Consider the following 21174-nt stretch of genomic DNA (forward strand, 5'->3'; position numbering starts at 1 on the left):
CTGGTGCCTCAGGGGGCATAGGGACCATTTGGAACAAACAAAAATGGAAATTGTTAAATCAAAAACAAAGCAGTTGGTGGATCCGCTCAGATATTCAAAACATAGCAGAGACAGAAGATTATACTATCTATAATGTCTACGCCCCCCCACACTATCGGGACAAGGATGCATGTTGGAAGTCAATTGCAGCAGACCTCCAAGAAACTCAAGGACGGAACCTTTTTCTAGGGGGAGATCTAAATTTAATAAGGAATGCTGATGAAAAGATGGGGGGAAACTTCCTGGCTGATCCCTCTAGGGAAGCCATCGAAGAAATCATTCTAAATCACAATTTAGTGGACTTCCCTCCTCAGAATGGGAGATTCACCTGGTCCAACAAGAGAGCAGGTCGAAACAATATCAAGGAAAGACTGGACCGAATTCTCGTTCAAGACAGAATAGTGGTTAAATTTGCATGCATCAAAAGCCTCATTATCCAAGGGTGCTTCTCAGACCATAAGCCGGTAGCACTTAAATTGGATAAAGGAGAAAATCTGGGTCCGCTACCATTCAGATACAACAAAGCGTGGGAGGAACAGGAAGATTTTCGAGCTCTGATTAAAGAACATTGGTCAACAGAGATCAGAGGGTCCCCGCACTATGTCTGGGAATCCAAAATAAAGATTCTGCGTTGGGCCATCAAACAGTGGGTCAAAACCAAGGCAATAGAAGAAAATCGAAACAAATCTGCACTCCAAGCCAAACTCATGCAGTGGGATCAAGGGAAAGACAGCAGACAAGACACGGAAGAGGAGCAGATCCAAGAGATGGAACTCCAAAAGGAACTGTACAAGCTGAACAGAAAAGAGGAAGAGGAACAAAGGCAAAAGTCAAGATGTCTATGGCTCAAGTCGGGCGATAGGAACACCTCCTTTTTTCACAACAACTTGAAAATCAGGAGAGCAGGTAATAATATAGATAAAATATCAGTTGATGGAGTAGAAATAAAAGAGCAAAAGGAAATCATGGAGGCTGCGTCTGCTCATTTCCAAGAGCTCCTCACCGCGGGCCAGCAAAGCAGCGATGGCATGGAAATCCTCGACACGATGGACTGCAAAATCTCTGGGGATCAAAATTCTGAGCTGGACAAAGAAATTACTGAAGAAGAGATCGAGCAAACAATGCGCAATATGGCCTCAGACAAGGCCCCGGGACCCGATGGTTTCACTGTGGACTTCTACAAGACACATTGGGACATCATCAAAAAGGATTACATCAGAGTTGTTAGAAATTTCTTCCAAAGATGCAAGATGGGCAGTGGAATAAGATCCTCCTTCCTTGCCTTAATCCCTAAAGATCCCAACCCTCTCTCCTTTAATCGTTTTCGTCCTATCTCCCTCTGCAACGTCTCCTACAAAATCGTAACCAAGATCCTTGCTAACAGGCTCAAATCCATCCTTCCTACCCTTATCTCTGAGAACCAAGGGGGCTTCGTCCCGAAGAGACAAATTGCTGACAATGTAATTCTCATCCAGGAGGCAATTCAAAGCAGCATCACTAGGAATGAAAAGGGAATGATAATGAAGTTGGACATGGCCAATGCATTTGACCGAGTAAACCACTCTTTTCTCCAGGCAGTCCTTAAAAAGATGGGAATATCAGACCTCTTTATAAGCAGGGTCCGGGAGTGCATATCGGGCAATTGGACCGCCCCCCTCATAAATGGAAGGCCCAGCAAAGCTTTCAGAAGCTCTAGGGGCCTGAGGCAAGGGTGCCCGCTCTCTCCCTTCCTCTACATTCTCATGGCGGAAGCTCTAAGTTCGAAGCTGGAAAATCTGAGGAAGAAAAGAGAAATAACAGGGATTGAAATTGTTAGAGGGTCGAAAGGTATCAACCATTCTCTGTTTGCGGATGACACCCTTCTCATAGGGGGTGCATCTTGCATAATGGCGAGGAGATTTAAAAAAGTCCTGGACCTCTTTCTTCTTGCCTCAGGTGGCAAACTCAACAATAACAAATGCATGTTATATGCCTGGAACATCCCTAACCATATCTTACAGCGCATATCCCTCATCATGGAAATTCCAGCGCAGTTGAATTGGACCCATTTCATGTATCTGGGGCTCCCCCTGGCTAAAGAGAAAATCAATTCAGGGATTTGGGTCAAGATTATTGAAAAGCTCAGAGGCAAATTGCAAAGTTGGGGAGTGCACTGGTTGAATTTAGCAGGCAGATCGATTTTAATCAAGTCAGTCCTCGCCTCTCTTCCCATTTATCAGTTCGCTATCGCTCTTGCCCCGGCAAGCATTCACAATCATATGGAGTTGATAATTAGGAGCTTTCTGTGGCAAGGTGGCAAGCAGAATACCAAGAAGTTCAGTTTGGTAAAGTGGGATAAGGTGATCCTTCCGGTGGAAAAGGGTGGGCTAGGAATAAGGGTTCCTAGGTTAGCAAATCTAGCCCTGGGCTTCAAGCTGATCTGGAGGATTTTAAATGAAAAAGATGCTTGGTGGACTTCCATAATGAAGAAAAAATACCTAAATGGCCCAAACAGCAATATCCTAACAGAAAACATCATAGAAAGGCAAGGCACTCCAACTTGGAACCTTATCAAGAAATCGATCCCCTTTGCAAACCGTTCATCTCTAGGGCTCCGGGGAATGGCAGAGAAATAAGCATCTGGAAAGATAAAATAATGGGGTCACAGGCTAGAGAAATCCTCCATCACATGGTCCCCCTTCAAAGATGGATGGCTGATTCGAATTTCAACTCTCTCTGATATCTCTTTATGGGATCATGATTGCTGGGCTGGTTGGTCCCTCCCCAACCTCCCTCTGAATTTAGCCAAGCTCTGGGATGAGCTCAAAAGCTCCCTCAGTGGTTCAGCCCCCATCAGCAGAGGGGATGAAGACAAGTTCGTTTGGGACCCAAATGGGGGCAATTACTCAGTTAAAGAAGGATACAAAGCCCTCCAAGACATCTCTGGGGTAAACAATTGGCCCCTGTACAAAGCTGCTTGGCGCCCTGAATGCCTCCCAAAGGTCAAATTATTCAATTGGACCCTTCTCCACGGTAAAATCCTAACTGCTGAGAACCTCAGGAAGCGAGGTATCCATGGGCCTTCTATGTGTTGTCTTTGCAGGTCAGCAGAAGAATCCATAACTCATCTCTTTGTTGAGTGCCCGACTTCTAAAGCTTGTTGGTACCTTCTCTCTGGCGATATCTCTTCATAAGCCCTCCCTCCTCAGATCTCGACCCTCCACAAAAACTGGGACAAAAGACTATATCAACCCAAAAAAGGTAACCACATAGTGCATAGGATCTGGAACAGTATCCCTGCAAATCTGAGTTGGCAAATATGGATTGCACGTAACAAGTGCATCTTCAATAACCAAAAGCCTTCCATTTCAGGTATCGTGGCTAAATCCATTGCTCTCATTGCTGAGTCTTTCGAAGCATCAGGGGTTTCTAAGAAAGACCTGGAGGTCGAGGACGAAAGGCTCAAGGACTGGCTGAGAAAATTCAATCTTACTCCAAGACCTTTTGTAGGTAACAGAGAGAGGAATGGCAATCAGAACTGGAAGCTTCGCGGCACCGAAGAAGAAATTAGTAACTGGATCAGGAAACAAAAAAGGCCTACCCTGTATTTTGATGGAGCCTCAAAAAAGAACCCAGGTCAGGTTGGGGCTGGTGGGATCATTAAGGATGAGCAGGGGAACACTATGGTCTCCTTTGAATGGGGATTAGGCCAAATGTCTAACAACAAAGCCGAGGCCTATAGCCTCCTTCTGGGCTCTCTCATTGCAAAGAAATTAGGCCTTCAGAACCTGCTCATCTTAGGAGACTCAGCTATTATAATAGCTGCCATGAATTCAGGGAGAGACTTCAAACAATTGGCCCTTAACAACATTAAAAATCGAATCATGGAGAATGTCAGAGTGTTAGGAGAAGTTACTTTTAATCACATCCTCAGGAATTTCAACAAGGAGGCAGACCAGCAAGCTAACCAAGCGGTCAGAAGGAGGATCGGCCAGGTCAGAGAAAACAATTCATATTATGTCAAGGAAATCCCGTAATCACAAGCCCGCCGTCGCTCCATACCAAGGGAGTAGTCACTTCAGGCATCAGAGCCACCTTGTCGCATCTCTCTGCATTTTCCGGCTCAATGATGGAGCATCTCAACCTCGGGCATCTAAATCCCTCAGCAACCGAACTGCCCACGTGACTCCTTGTCCTTCCAAGGCCGGCTCTCTGGGCGTCTTCAGCAAAGCCCATACCTCTTGCACTCAGTATGTCAAAAAGGTAATCATGGAACCTGATTGTTTTCACTCTATCCTTGAGCACTCTCAGACCCGATTCATCAGCACGCAGAACCTTCCTCCACTTACAAATAGTGGGCAGCTCCATAACATTTCCTCTGTCAGCGATCGAACTTCTACAGCAAGTTCCTGGTGCAGTTTGATAGCACACTTCTCCTCAAGGATTCTCGTCGGTTCAGAGCCTGGGGTAAGAAATCTTCAGTTATATGTGAATTTGCTTTTTTCTAACTGTCGCTCTTGCTCCCCAAGCAGAGATTGCCAGAAGACTGAAAGGCCCCTTCGCCTACTATCAAATTCGCAGCTCCTCTGCGGCCCCGCGCTCTTCAAGGCTGACTCTGAATCCCTCTTCAAAAGCACGCTCGCCCTTCTCCTCCCTCAGGTTACTTCAATGGCGGGTCAGCAAGGCCAGACCTCCAACCAGGCCCAGACCAAAGACCCAATGAGGAACATCTTCAACAACAAAGAATGCAATATGTGTAAGGCACACACTGTGATGATTAACAGCCTTATAGCTCAGGTTAAGGAACTAACAGAAGACTACCATGCTGATAGAAACTCCAAAAGAAAGAAATTGGAAAAAAGGAAAAGGGAAATTGAAGATCTTAAAGACCGCTGCATCCACATGGAGGCGGTTATTGATCATCTGCGCACCCTCACTGAGAGCCAACATGCAGAGAACTCGACTAGAGCCAGTGTTCGAAAGGAAGACTCGGTCACTCCTCATTATCCTTGATCTTATGCATTACAAATTTGCCTGGTTAGGTGGTTCTTACGTAAGGCAGTATTGCCGTTTGTCTTCTGTTTTGTGTTCAATCAAGAGAAACTTTGAGGACAATGGGTCTGCGTACCCGGTTTTGCACCTCAGTTCTCACTCTTTTCCTCGCCATGTACTAGATCTTACTTCAGAAAGTTTTTCTAATATATGAGTAGCCGACATTGTAAAAAAAAAAAAAAAAAATAACCAGGATCTTGTAGAACTTCCTGAAGGGAGAAGTGTTGTTGGATGCAAATGGGTCTTCAAACTGAAAGAGAAAGTTGATGGAAGTATCGAAAGGTATAAGGAGACACTGATAGCAAAAGGGTATTCTCAAGTTGAAGGTATCTACTTTCATGAGATTTTTTCACCAGTTGTAAAACTTGTTTCTATTCGTATTGTGTTGGTACTAACTGCATTACTTAACCTTGAGTTAGAACAATTAGATGTCAAAACAGTTTTTCTACATGGTGATTTGAATGAAGAGTTATATATGGAACAACCAAAAGGTTTCGTACAAGGTCGCAGCAGAAGACTAGTTTGCAAACTCAAGATATCATTGTATGCTCTGAGGCAGTCTCCCAGACAATGGTACAAGAAGTTTGACTTCTTCATGGTGAGCCAGAACTTTATTAGAAGTGAGTATGATCATTGTGTATACTTCAAGAGTTTCAATGGCATATTCATTATATTAGTTTTGTATGTTGACGATATGCTTATTGCAAGCAAAAGCATGGAAGAGATCAACAGGTTAAAAGCTCAGCCCTCTAGGACGTTTAATATGAAGGATCTTGGAGTAGCAAAGCATACCTTGGGCATGGAGATACATAGAGACAAGAAAATGGTAAGCTTTGGTTATCACAGCAGAAGTATGTGGAGAAAGTACTTGAAAAGTTCTATATGAACAATGTGAAACATGTTAATGTTCCAATAATTTCCCATTTTAAGCTTTCTTCGGTTTTGAATCCTAGAACTGATGAAGAAAACCAATATACGTCTCATGTACCATATGCAAATGCTGTAGACAACTTAATGTATGCGATGGTATCTACAAGACCTGACATTTCACATGCAGTTGGAGTTGTCAGTAGGTTCATGGCAAATCCAGGTGAAGAACATTGGCGAGCAGTGAAATGGGTGCTTCGATATCTAAGAGGCACAAGTGACCATTGCATCATCTTTAATGGTAGTGAAGGATCAATCTGCGGATATGTAAATGCTGATTATGCATGTGATTTGGACAAAAGAAGATCTACTACAAGTTATGTCTTTACTCTTGCAGGTGGAGCAATTAGTTGGATGTCAAAGCTTCAAGAAACAGTGACGTTGTCCACTACCAAAGCAGAATATATAGCTGCTTCAGATGCCAGTAAAGAAGCAATCTGGTTAAAGGGTCTACTTAATGAGATTAGGACGCAGGAGAAAGTGAATCAACTCTTGGCTTATATGAACTGCCTTCTACCTTTTTCCGTCTTGCTTCAACACAAAATCTAGTAGGACATTCAGCGCTAGAACACTCTCACTTCACAAAGTCCTCAACTCTGGAGAATGGAATGAGAGCAACATCATCAACATTTTGACGCAAACCCTCCACCTTAAACCAATTAAGGTCAGATGATAAGAACTCTAGACTGGATGGTTCTTGCACAGGGAGTGTCAAAATATCATCCCATCTTGCCATCTGCATATAAGATATCAAACATTACATGAAGAACAAAGACCAGTGAAAGCTCACTCACACAAGATACCATGAACTTCTTACACGAAGGCAAAACCAAGAATAAATCACAATGGTAATAAAACAACACATCATTTCTAGTATAAATTGCGTACTTGTATGCAAAAGTGTTCATCTCAACATTACCCTACAGTTTAAAGGGGCACAAATCAGATATACTTTGACACAAGATTTTAAAAACCTTCACTAGGAATTTAAAGATTATTATTAAAACCAAAGTTACATGAACCATGGATGCAATCAAAATTGGCAAAAAGATCCAGTGTGGGTGCAGCAGTCATCCAGAAATTAAGAATCACGGTATCGAAACCCTACCCTTAAATTTTTTATAGATATATATTTAAATTTTAAATTTTACATTACAAAAAAAGGAAACGGGATCCGAATTAAAATACATCCACTGTCTGGCTTTCATACTCAAATTTCCAATCGCCGAATAGGACAAAACCACCAAGTTTGTTGAAGCTTTAATGATTGCAATTGCTAGTAGATAGCATCATCAAATATTCAAGCTATAAAATCAGTATAATGTGAGTGGAGTTGGAAAAAGGTAACAAGAAGTAAAATCGATTCCTCTAATTGCATGAGACAAAACTTACTAGTAGTGGAAAACTGTGAGAAGTAAAATCAATTCCTCTAATTGCAAGAAGACAAACAAAACTCAGCCCCTACAGTTAGCTCAGTTGGTCCAGATTGCTCCAGACATTGAACGCTCAACTTAAACTCTTTGCTCCAAACATTGAACGCTCAACATTAGAACTGATAGGATGAAGAACAAATGTTGATAAGTTTCAATAAAAAATTGTCTTGTGTGTTGAAACACAAGAACTGGATCCAAGTTTTTGTTAGCAGAGCCTATGTGGCAAATCTTTTTGACGTCTATAGTCACTGGAAGAACAACAACATTATTGCCCCCCCCCCCTCTTTTTTTTTTGAGGTTTTGATATTGACACAACTTACTTTTTTTGAACGCTGACACGCATTGCAATGTGTATTCAAATTTTTGGTAAATGTACAATTATTAAGGAGCACAAACACAGCGTGTTTGCAAACACATCATGGGTATCGAACAGTTCATCAAACACATCGTAAGGAGCACAAACTCAGCGTGTGAAAACATAGCATGAATACAAACACAATAAGAAATGATTGCGTTGTCGTGAAACTCTTTGGGTCACAATTTTCTGCAAAACCACCAAGTTTGTTGAAGCTTTAATGATTGCAATTGCTAGCAAATAGCATCATCAAATATTCAGGCTATAAAATCAAAATAATGTGAGTGGAGTTGGAGAATGGTGACAAGAAGTAAAATCGATTCCTCTAATTGCATGAGGAGAGACAAAACTTACTAGTAGTGGAAAACTGTGAGAAGAAGTAAAATCAATTCCTCTAATTGCAAGAAGACAGACAAAACTCAACCCCTATAGTTAGCTCTGTTGGTCCAAATTGCTCCAAACATTGAACACTTTTGTATAACTGGGATGTCAGCTCCTATTAACACTGTTATAGGCCATATGGATGACATATTCCTATGGTATAAATATATAACTGGGAATAATTATCCTATACCCATGAGACCCTATTTAAGGTTACACGAAGGGAAATTGATATTTGATGGTGTTTAAATACTCTTAGCATAGATGCTAAAAGCAAGAAACCATTTACCTTCTATTAAGAATTCAAATCCAATAACCTGCACAAACCCAATAGTGACTTCCCAGCAAGCTCCTCAAGGAAATAAGTTACAAGGGGTGGAATTACACCGAGAACTTCCCAATGGTTTTCAACCAGAAGACTAAAATGCCTCCCCTTCACCTCGCTTCACCTATTTACAGATCAAAAGATGCTTAGAATGCTCCCCGAATGCAAATAAGGTATCAACCAAAAGAAAAATTTTGAGTTCAAAATACTTGATCCTAAAGTGCCCAAACATAATTTCATCAAATAAAGAGAACCCAAATTTAAAAATAAAAGGAATTCGCCAAGTATGGCAAGGACCCAACAGTAACTAATATATATAAAAGATATTGAGTTGAGAGAAAATCAAAATTAATAGAAATGACAAGATCACAGTACAAAACAGGAGCTTGAAACATATATAGAGGAAAGTCGTTAAAAGACAAATAGAAATTAACAAAAATAAGTAGAACCCAGTTCAAACAGCAGCTAAAATTATAAACAGAAAATACCAAACTGATAGATAAATAGAAATTGATTGAAATGACAAGAACCCAATTTAAAACAGATACTATAACAGTAGGATTACCTCCAAAAGCGACGTGGATAAAGCACAAATTAGTGACAGATATGGCATTTAGTGGCGCCCTGAATCATAGATTGATGAAACGAATATACCTAATGTGAATAAAAATGAATTCAAAGCTTAAATCGAGCACTAGCTTTAGTGGGTATTGACCATTCGCAAAAGCCCTGACCCTTCCTTTAAATTTCGCAAACCATTTGGCTAAACCTTACCTATTTATCCCTTCATATACTTCGTTAAGCCATCACCAAAATTGCAAAAAACTGTGACCCAAAGAGTTTCACGACAATGCAATCATTTCTTATTGTATTTGTATTCATGTTATGTTTGCACACCCTGAGTTTGTGCTCCTTATGATGTGTTCGATACTCATGACGTGTTTGCACACATTGAGTTTGTGCTCCTTAATAATTGTACATTTGCCAGAAATTTGAATACACATTGCAATGCATGTCAACTTTCAGAAAAAGTAAGTTGTGTCAATATCAAAACCTCCAAAAAAAACGAGGGGGGGCAATAATGTTGTTGTTCTTCCAATTACTATAGACATCAAAAAGATTTGCCACATAGGCTCTGCTAACAAAAACTTGGATCCAGCTCTTGTGTGTTGAAACACAACACAATAAAAAATTGAAACTTACCAACATTTGTTCGATACTCATGACGTGTTTGCACACATTGAGTTTGTGCTCCTTAATAATTGTACATTTGCCAGAAATTTGAATACACATTGCAATGCATGTCAACTTTCAGAAAAAGTAAGTTGTGTCAATATCAAAACCTCCAAAAAAAACGAGGGGGGGGCAATAATGTTGTTGTTCTTCCAATTACTATAGACATCAAAAAGATTTGCCACATAGGCTCTGCTAACAAAAACTTGGATCCAGCTCTTGTGTGTTGAAACACAACACAATAAAAAATTGAAACTTACCAACATTTGTTCTTCATCCTATCAGTTCTCAAGTTGGGCGTTCAATGTCTGGAGCAAAGAGTTTAAGTTGAGTGTTCAATGTTTGGAGCAATCTAGCAAGAAACCTTCTCAATGCTCCCAAAACATGCAACTTCAAGGAAGCACTAGTTGACATTATCAGCCCCTCCTTCAACAAGCATTCCTAACAAGCCTTGCATTGCACTTGCAGCAGTACCCGATGCCCAACCTGGATCGATTGCACTAGAAAAGAGTGTAAGGGGAAAGAAAGTTGCATCAAATGCTTCTGTGAAGTTTTTTCCTGTCAACCAGCTCCCTGCAAGATCTAAAAAAGTAATCTACATATCTAAAAAGGAAAATAAATCTAGACTTTGCCAAATGAGATAAAAACACCCACGCTTCTTCCCTGTAAGATCATTACATTACTTACACAAATCATCTAACTTCAAAGTGAATCTTACATTACTCACACAAATAATCTAACTTGAAAGTAAAAAAAAACCAAGAGAATCATCTAACTTCAAAGTGAATCTTACATTACTTACACAAATCATCTAACTTTAAAGTCAAAAAACTAAGGAGAATGGCTTAAAAGCTTGCAATCAGTCAAAAGTGTAACAGAGCAAGAATATAAAATGCAATAAGGGATGCTCTGTTATAAAATGCAATAAGGGATGCTAAGTGTAACAGAGCAAAGAATATAAAATGCAATAAGGGATGCTCGATGGAAGATACTTGATAACAAAAATATAAATGCTTCACTTTCATACTAATGAATATTATTCATATATGGGTGTAATGAATATCATTCGTATATAGGTGGGGATTTTTCAATGCACAATGCACACAATTTTATACCATGAAAAAGCATTAGGAATAGTGATTACATAATCGTGGTATTTACCATTGAGAGGGACAAAATGCAACACTGTATTTGTTTTAACAATATCTAAACCAGAAAAAGCATTAGCAGTGTTGGTTACATAATCTTGGTATTTATAGTTGAGAGGGACACAATGCAAGAATGTATTTGCCATGAAATTATAGCAATATCTAAATTTATTTAGATCAAAAATCAATTGATTATTACGACATATGGCATCTTAGGCAGTGGTCCTCGTGGTTTTCTGCTATATATACGCTTACTTTTTAGAAGGTCTTTTCAAAGCTAGAAGTTACTTTAAGAAGCTCTGCCCATGAGTATATTGGGAGCATTTTGGCAAAGTGGGTGTCATTTTTTGCAGCGAAAGCGTCACTGTTTGCAGTGAAGGGGCACTTCTGAATAGGCAACCTATCAGAGCAATTTCCTCCTCATCAAAAGTTGAAACCTTTACATGCTCTTTCTTCAGACTTTTTAGTGAAAAGGTCAAATTTGATGCCTCCAGTCTTGCTATGTGGTTATGCAATCCAAACTTTTGCGGCATAAATCTATCTTCCAACAAATCTTCAGCGTCACGTGGAATACCTTTGTTTTCCTCCAAAAAGAGAGATTTTATCTTCAGTGTCATGTGGAACACCTTTGTTTTCCTCTGAAAAGAGAGATTTTAAATGAAGAACAATTATTTGCTTTTAATATTTTCTGCATTGGTCTTTTACAAGGGGAGTTTACTAATATTTTACAGTTCACGATGAAATGATGTAAATTAATTCTATAGATAATCTTGAAATAAAGTAGAACAGGATATATTTTTATGGGGAAGTAGAGTAATGTCAAGAGTAGCACAGGAAAAACATGAAACAATAAACCAAAAACAAGAAGAGCTCACAGGGGTGGATCACCAGGAGCTACCTCAAACAAAACGCCACATTGCATCTTCACATTAATCTAAATGTTAAATAGATACAATTTGTTAGAGACAGCAAATCATATCCCAGGAGAATAGGAACGAAATAACTATAAAAAAGAAAATCACAACTACGTAACAATAATAACCTATTCTCCATTAATTCTAACACTCCCCCTTAATGGAGGAAAGGTTCTTAAACACCTAATGTCCCTAAACAACTCAAATTTTAGTCTTCCTAGAGGCTTAGTAAATATATTAACCATATTATCACAAGAATTACAATATTCAACACAAATCTCTTTGGACTGCACCTTTTCCCTAACAAAATAAAATTGGGTGCCTATGTCCTTAGTGTTTTTATGAAACGCAAGATTGTAAGCCAATTTGATGGAACTTTGATTATCACAATTCATAACCATAGCTTCTATATGTTCTTCTCCTACATCTTCGAGAAGTATATGCAACCAAACTGCCTCACATGTTGTTGCACACATAGTTTGATATTCCGCTTCTACTTAGAATAAGGCTACAGTATGCTGCTTCTTGCTGCACCAAGAGATGACTCTGAATCCAATGCTAAAGGCGTAACCTGCAATTGATCTTCTATCATCTAAATTTCACACCCAATCAGGATTAGTATAACCTGTAAAGCTAACATCAAATAAATCAAAATACAAAAAACCAAAGTCTGAAGTTCCTTGCAGATACCTTAGTACTCCTTTTGCTGCAAACCAATGGTTCTTATGAAATTGAGTCATGAACTGACTCAAAACACTCACTACATTAAGCTAGATCTAGTCTCATTGTAGTCAAATAGATAGGCACGCACAAGACTTATTTTAGTTCTTATTACCACCCAGTATAATCTAGTTCTACCTTTTCAAACCTTTTTACTTCACTTATAAAAAAGTTTGAAAAGGTAGCACTAATTATACTTAGTGGTAATAAGAACGAAAATAAATCTTGTGCATGCGTGGCTATGCGAATATCGAACCACGAGTCAGTGGCATTTTGCGTAATTTTCCCCTACGACTATAGTAACAAGAACAAAAATAATAAAAATGAAAACAAGAATAAAAATAATAAGAATGAAAACCTTGGTTTATGGGTACAACAATATGGTGACAATAGAATTACCAGATGAGCATAACCATACCTTAACCAGTAAATCTCTGGAGCAACGAAAGCTAGAACACTGGGCAAAGCGTCGAATCTTAGTCTTTGCCTCTTCGTAAAATTCCAAAACTAAAATTCGAACTGAAACCAGTAAAATTGAAGTGTAAAGGACCAGAGAGTCAGTATTTATACCTTTACATATGAAGAAAAAGCCAGAATTAAACAAACGCAATAGAGGGGTGAGGAAGATTACCCATCTAAAACAACAAATTCAGAGGTTAATGCCTTGCTACAACAAACTATGTAAGTGCATGAATGAACAAATCAAATATCAAACTAAAAGTAAAAACAATAGGGAAACCTGTTTAAATAGAGAGATTGCAAGTCTTGCCAGGGAATAGGAGTGGAGTGCTGCAAAGAAAAGCGCAAAAAGAAAGACACCAGCACGGACTTATCCCATTCGTGGCTTCATTACCAAATTGTGGACCCTCAGAATGATGTGCAATCCCAAATGTAATCCATTATGAAGAATACTTTACATGTCTCCTCCATGTCCATACAGTTCGCTTCTTAGAAGAACACAAATCAAACTCTCTCAATGAATCATGGACAACGTAACAGAGATCCGTCGCGCAAATGACGGTTTAGGGTTGGCAGGACAATTAGCTGTCGTTAGATTGCCTCGATCGATCTGAACCGCCCACGAAAAGCAAAAACTGACATACGCAGTCCTCCCATGTGACCTGCGCGTGATAAGGGTTGCATGGCCGGAGAAGAGTGAGCATGCTACGCCCCAAGCGTACTATATTCCATAAATCGTAGAGGGTAGGTTGGGATAGTTGGAGCCCACCGTACTATAGAACAATAATTTTCCAATTACGTGATAAATTTCAACAATGTAGGCATACGTATATTATAAGTTAAGAGTTAAACCATTAAATGGGCACGCATCCAAAGTTTCAAAACTTCATTAAAGCCTAAAATGGCTTGGGATATTAATCTAGAAATAATACACAGTCGGTAAGTATACAATACCCTAAATGAACTATGAAATGTTGAAATTCATATAGATTGCCTAAATATCACATGTAGAAGAGTAGGGTGTATGTATATAAGGGATGGGTACATCATGAGAGTATGGTTATGAAAAATAGGAAATTAAACTTCCCTTTATTATCACCCTAATTACAATAGGCGCAATTTACTATCATCACACTAAGTGAATGTATGAACGTGGTGAATGTTTGAAAGTGGTGAAATTCAAAGTGTGGCTTTCTGTTTGACTTGTCTAGATTATAGTTGTGTAGTATATACATGCAGGTGCAAACTAGAGGCTATGGCTTATGCCACTAAGCGATGTTTTTACAATAAAGTAATGGGTTTATATTTTATTTGGTATTACAAACAATTATGGTTGGAAAGATATTTTCAATGCGTGTTATATAGTATTCTCAAAAGAATTCTAATTCTTATTCTTAAAGATTTCATATAGTATTCCAAATTTTTAGCAATTTATCCTGTAAAATTGAAGGAATTTTCAAATATGCTATCATTAATGGAAGGTTAAAAAAAAAAAACCGAATTTTCAAATAGGCAATCATTAATGGAAGGTAAAAAAAAAAAAAAAAAAAAAAAAAAACTTAAAATTAAGGAATTTTTAAATAGGCAATCATTAATGGAAGGTAAAAAAAACCTAAAATAAGTAATAAAATAATTTTGTAAATACCAATTTCCACTGTTATTAGGGACATTAAAAATAAAATTAGAAAAACTCACTAAATATATAGAATTTTAATGTGTGGAGATCCATATGAATGAAATGGGGAACATGGTTTACAATAATCTCTCTATTAAAAAATCTTTAAAATTTAAAAATCTGAAGACCAATTCATATGACACTAATAAGTCCAATTTAAATATCATAAACCCTACTCTTAACTCATAAGAGGATAGAAGTGAATAAAAAAATTATGCCATTATAAAAGGATAGAAACCCTACAATTATACTTTCAATACGCCATTTTGTAATCTTAAACTATCAACGAAAGGAATACAATAAAATATCAAAGAAAAGAATAAAAGCATTAATCGTAACCCTAACCTTTCCCTTCCTTTGGAAGACTCCCTATATCCCCAATTTCTTCCTTCCAGCCCTATCTTCTAGTCCCTCCCTTTGAAGGATTTCAGAGAACTTCGCTTCAGTGAGACCTCTAAAGGAAATCCTGGCCAAGCCAATGGATGGATGGATTGATTTTACATTGGCTTTTACATGTTTATGTGAGTGCCATATGCCTCGACTAATAATCTTAAAATCTTAAAGAAATATGGGCACTAGAGAAGGGTCTTTTAGTTGAAACCACAAATAATTTCGCAAACATGTTAACGAAAGAGATTTCATGGCCATTAGCACTGCAAAACTCCAGCTCCCTCTTCTCCCATCTTTGGGGAGAGTGGCAACATATTGGGGCTTAGCAAGCTAGCCAATTTAGAGAAGGGTCTTTTAGTTGAAACCACAAATAATTTCGCAAACATGTTAACGAAAGAGATTTCATGGCCATTAGCACTGCAAAACTCCAGCTCCCTCTTCTCCCATCTTTGGGGAGAGTGGCAACATATTGGGGCTTAGCAAGCTAGCCAATTTTGGGTTATCATAATGGCACATTCCCTTGACTTTGATTCGAGCGAGACATTCGAGAATTCATTCAAACTCACTGGCAAGATCTGGCTATGAAGGACCTTATCCCCAAGTGGAGTGACCGTGACAAAGAATAAGCAGCCCATCCCTCCACCAATCATCAATCATGACACAAAGCCAACACAATGTATCATTTGTATATTATATTATACACCAAGATCATTTGAATATTGCAGGCCAATAGGGTTATCAATTAGAATGGCAGATCTGCAAGAAAAAATTGACAATTTAGACCACCAGTTCAGGGAAATTGATAATAGGGAAAATTGATAATATAGACCACAAGTCAACCATTTTGGATCTGGTAGAGGGATGAAAGAAACTTTTTGGTTTATATAATCCTCATTTGACCATAACCCTAACATAAAAATCATAGCACTAAAATCAACTACATAAAACACAAACCTTACACAACCTTAAGATGAAAACCAACCAGAAGACAATGTCGTATAATTCCCCGGGAAACAGATGATTCCGCTGATAGAAATTTACCAGGAGACAGGTGAACCCGATGCATAATATACCACACCGGGCTGTTATTAGACTGGACATTTAATATATGCTTCTTACTGAGTACGTCTTCCATGTATTAGGAAGCACACAACTGAGAAGCAACAACAGTATAACAAGTAAACCAACAGGAAACCGAGTAACCCAAAGAATCCTCTGTGAATGTAAGCAAGAAAACGTTTACTGAATGCTCCGCTTAATGAATGCACTCAGTTAAAATTTATTGATGCCTGCAGACTCCATTTATGCTTTTCTTGACACATCCCTTAAAATGAAAGTCAGGAATGCAACGCCTATGAAAAGCAACTTCAAACCCTACCAATAAGGTTGCCAGAAAATACACCGATTTTTTCCGAAGATCTTAAACAGTGCAGTAATTTATTAATCGTTGACAACCTACAGTAAACGAACAAGAACTAGAATAAAGAAGATCGAACCTTCAGTCCACAAAAATATACTCCGCACAAGAATGCCTACAGAGACCGAGCCCAGATAATAACCACTCTTCCAATTTTGCTATAAAATAGCAACAAGCGGATGAAAACGCATCGGATTTAGGGTTTCGGAAGTAGGGTTAGAGTAGCGAGGCTCGAAAGGCTTGCTAGCAGCGAGCAGATGAAATCGCCGTTGAAATTAGGGTTTCGAAAGTAGGGTTGGAGAGAGGAGGTTCATAATGCTTTAGGGTTTACGAAGAAGGACGAGGGAGGGAGGGAGCGAGGGAGGTTTGGGGATGTTAATGTAGTGGGGTGGGCTGGACTGGATAACCACATATACAAGTCAGCATAAAAATGTTCACTGGATAACCACATATGGAAGTTAGCATAAAAATGTTTATGTGAAAATAAATCTTTAATTTAATTGTCTTGAGAAGCCCTCTCCATTATGATAGAGTTAGATGTAATATTTAATGGGTTAATTTACTTAAAATAAAATTAAAATGAAAATAATAATATTTTGATGGGTATAAAATAAAATAAAAAATATAAAAGGTTTTTTTATGGTATTTTTAATTAATAATTAAATTAATTTAGATTTATTTTAATTTGAAGATATGTGTGGGAGAGATCAAATCTTTTTTTTTCAATCTAAAAAAGGTTTGCACTTTCATAGATTTGGTCTTTCTTAGGTTTGGTAGATCCAAAGTTAACATGAACCCAGGTTACTAAATAAATATTATTATAATTTTATAAATACTAATTATAAATTAAATATTGTGTATAAGTTATGATTTTTAAACTATTAATAATATTAGCAATAGTATAATTATTTGAATTAAATGGTTAATAAATATTGATAAACATCAAAACAATTTTTTTAATATATTTTACATGGTCAATATTGATACAAAACTTTTCATGGTGAAAGAGGTAGAGATGGAAGTTGGGTGTTGGAAAAGCAAAAGACTTAGTTGAACTCCAAGCATAGTATCTAAAGTGGGGCTTTAAAAACTTCATGCACCTTACATCACAAAAAATTTCAACAACGTCATACAACAGGTGTTCCCCACAGATTGGACAACTAGTCTAGCAATTTTCAAGAATGGTGACATCAATAATCCCTCCAATTATAGGACCATGTTGATAAACCCCTTGTTTGCAAAGTTATTTGGAAGCATGTTAGAAAATAAAATCAGCAAGTGGGCAGAAGAAAGAGATAAGCATGCTAAAGGGCAAGCACATTTTAGACTTAAACATTCCAGAGTTGATCATGGTAAAACTTTAAGGCACGTCATTGAAAAAATTTGGGAGAAAAAAGAAGAAGTCTTTTGTTGCTTTGTTGATTTCAAAAAAGCATTTGACATGGTTCCTAGGGATAAGTTTTGGCACATAATGGAGGAACTCGGGGTTCCCAAGCATTTGAGAGCAGTTGTGCATAGGTTGTATGAAGAGGTGAAAGTCAAAATTAAAACTTCAGTAGGCATTTCTGAAAGTTTTAGAACCGATATCAAGATCTCCTACCATATTTTGTTTATATATCGACAAGCTTGAAGAGTGGCTAAATTCACAAGGGAGTGATGGTATCCATTTGGGCAAGTTCGTTATAAGGCTTCTTTTGTAGGCAAATGACCTTATTCTTATTGCTAAATCCACTCTTGGTTTGCAAGAGAACTTACTTTCCCTTGAGCATTTTTGTAAAAGGGTGGGGATGCAAATCAATATTAGCAAAACGGAAGTAGTGGTTTTCTCTAACAAAAGAAAGCATAACCAACATAAGTTCTACTTTGAAGGCAACATTCTGGAAGAAGTTGCAAATTACAAATACCTCGGAACTAACTTCAACATAAATCTAAGTTGGGATGGTTGTAGAAAGAAAATAACTTTGGGAGGTTGGAAAGCATTTTATGCTTTTCAAAATAGGTGTAGAGAGGCAGAGTTATGGGACTGGAAAATCACTCTAACTCTTTATGGGCTTTTAGTGATTATGGTGACTCTCTACGGTTATGAACTGTGGGTCAGCAGTACATCTAAGATGCAATGGAATAGGGGTTGCTCCTATTGAAGCAATTGCTATGGTGTGAGTCATAAGGTATTAAAAAAAAAAATGAGCAAATGGAAAAGGGAAAATGGCCAAAGGTTGTGTTTAATGACATATTGTACAAAAGAAACAAGACTTGGATGCAGCAAAATAACAAATGGTTTAGTATGTTAGAGTCGGTCTAGTAGCCCTCCACCAGAGATCAAAACTCTTTGCATTTCATAATTAGGTGTCTCATCAGTGTGATCATGTTGCATCCCGTTAGGCATGCCATAACCCTGGTGGAGAAGCTTATGTCTTTTATCCTCCTCTTGTTTGGCACTGCTGGATCATGTTTTCCTGAGTAAATAAAATCTTCACAAGGTCATTTCCCTGTTTTAAATGTCAAGGTCTTAGGTCTAGGGTTGAGTCAAGCTTTGTCTTGAGATGTCATAAAGGACCAGCAGGCCAGAGGGATGTCCGTCATAAAGCATCATTTTAATAACTCTTATCATTGTACAGCTAATTTTTACCTTGTTTTCAAAAACCCTGTTTTTGAAGACAAAGGTCATTATCTCATTTTTGTAAAAATTTGTAAAAAGTTCAAATTCTCCGAAAGTTGGCATGCAGCCTTGGTCTCCTTTGCCAAGACATCTCCGAAGCTATCCCTGCAAAAATTTTCAAGAGAAATCATCATTTCAACCAATCTATTTTGAAAAAAAAGGAAAACAGAAGTTAGCAGCAATTAATTCAAAAAAGTGTCATTTCAAAAACATTATAAAGTGGGTTTTGGGCAAATTAAATTCAAAAGTGAGCCTATAAAAGCCCCTCCCTCCTCATTGGTAACTCATTTGCCTCTCAAACACTTCAAGAGAATACTTGTCAAGTCGATTTCAAAGTTCATTGGGCGAATTGGGCAATTACAGCGGCGCGCTACGCATCAGAGGAGGCGCGCTACGCGTTGGGGGCGTGCTACGCATCAGTGCGCATTTTCCAGTGCTAAATAACTCAGGCGCTACGCGTTGGAGGCGCGCTACGCATCAGGCTGGGCGCGCTACGCGTAGGGTTTCTTGCTCAGGAAATCGCCAGCAAGCCACCAAAACTACTTCTCTCTCAAAATATTTTCAGGTAGGCCTCTAATCCATGGTGATTTTGGTTTGGCTAAGATGAATGAGCAATGAACATGCAAAAAAATGCCATGCTAATATGAAGTAAAAACCCTACCTTGCTGTATCAAAATTTAAAAATGCAAATGTGCTAGGGTTTCATTGAAATTTGCTGCCCAAGGTTACCCATTTTCCATTCCTCTTTCCCCATATTTTCATCACCATTTTCCTTGACATTTTTCCATGCAATCAATAATTTCCCTATTAAAAATCATTAAAATCCCTAAACCCTACTAATTCCTAAAACCCTATGTAAATTTCCTAAACCCTACTTCCCATTAAAATCCCACAAATTATGATTATATATGTTCCATGTTCCTTTCCTAAAATTTCCTTTCACATTTGTTTTCCCTAATCCCCTCAATTTTCCCTTTTCCCTAATATTTCCCATGTGTGTTTGTCCCCTTGGTAACAGCATTTAAACAAGTCAAAACAACAGTTCATTGGGTGCACAGTCAGCATTATTTTTCTGTCACTTGCCTCCAAAACCATGTCAGAAACTGAAACAGATTATGAGCAAAGTGATGACCGTGAATCAACACCAGAGGTAGAGGTGCCAAGGAGGCATCACAGGGGTGGTAAAGGTGGTCAGCATGTCAGGGAGGAGCCCACCTCTTTGGCTTATCTACAAGCTTGTCCACTTGCAGTGTCATGTTTCCGATATCAATCATGTTATGAATATTGTGAGAGAATCTCCCAAATTCAACACCACAAGGAATTGGCCCGCTTGTTTGTCCTACATTTGCACAATGGGCATGTGAATCTTGCAGGAGTGAACTTCACATTGTCACCCGAGATTGTTGCTCAAGCAACAAGGATACCCAATATTGGAGAAGAGTGGAACAAGCGCCAACAGTTGGACAGATTTCATTATGAGCCATATATCAAACCTGTATATATGAGGCACCTAACTGTTGTTTTTCCCTTCAGATTCTTAAGAGACGAGTATGCACCTTTGATGAGGATCATCATTCGCTATTTCACTTGCGAGGGCAGATTTTCACGTTTATATTCGTACCATATCCGTTTGTTGATGCATTTCACACGGGTACGAATGATGAACATTCCATTCTTCATGTGCCGAAATATAGAGAGGATGGTTCCCTTGGTGCAAAGAAAGAGCCCCAGCACAGCAACACAAGAGCATCTATCATTATGCACTAATAAAGATTGTGGTCATGCATCAGTTGGCACAACAGGGTATTCCATGGGAGGATTTCATTTCTCGTGACTTGTTCACAGTGCCACAGCCACCTCCTGAGGTTGTCCGTGATGAGGAAGGGCCTTCACATCAGTTTGACATGTCAGAGCCCGAGCATGTCAGCACTCCTCCTTATGTTACATATCAGAGAGGCCACAGGGTCTTATTTGCATCTGCACGGCGAGTATTATCTCCACATCAGGTGGAAGGGGTCTCGCCTTCTTCATCAGCACAGCGAGTGTTATCTCCACATCAGGTGGAAGG

The 21174-nt window shown here is 38.5% G+C and overlaps 1 long non-coding RNA gene and 1 other non-coding gene across 2 annotated transcripts; both read right to left on the bottom strand.

The window, feature by feature from the left end:
- Positions 1 to 6062: 6062 nt before the first annotated feature.
- LOC149174277 (uncharacterized) lies at positions 6063 to 16890 on the bottom strand. The gene is made up of 2 exons (XR_016257917.1): positions 16527 to 16890; positions 6063 to 6733 (listed from the first exon to the last, which is right to left on the bottom strand). It is a non-coding gene; the product is annotated as an uncharacterized LOC149174277 (long non-coding RNA).
- Positions 16064 to 16195, bottom strand: LOC149174278 (small nucleolar RNA snoR137). Its single transcript, XR_016258979.1, has one exon. It is a non-coding gene; the product is annotated as a small nucleolar RNA snoR137 (small nucleolar RNA).
- Positions 16891 to 21174: the final 4284 nt, after the last annotated feature.

Source organism: Pinus tabuliformis, chromosome 4_1, assembly GCF_031772625.1.
Source record: "Pinus tabuliformis cultivar Carrire ecotype Pingquan chromosome 4_1, CPIR1, whole genome shotgun sequence".
Lineage (NCBI taxonomy): Eukaryota > Viridiplantae > Streptophyta > Pinopsida > Pinales > Pinaceae > Pinus > Pinus tabuliformis.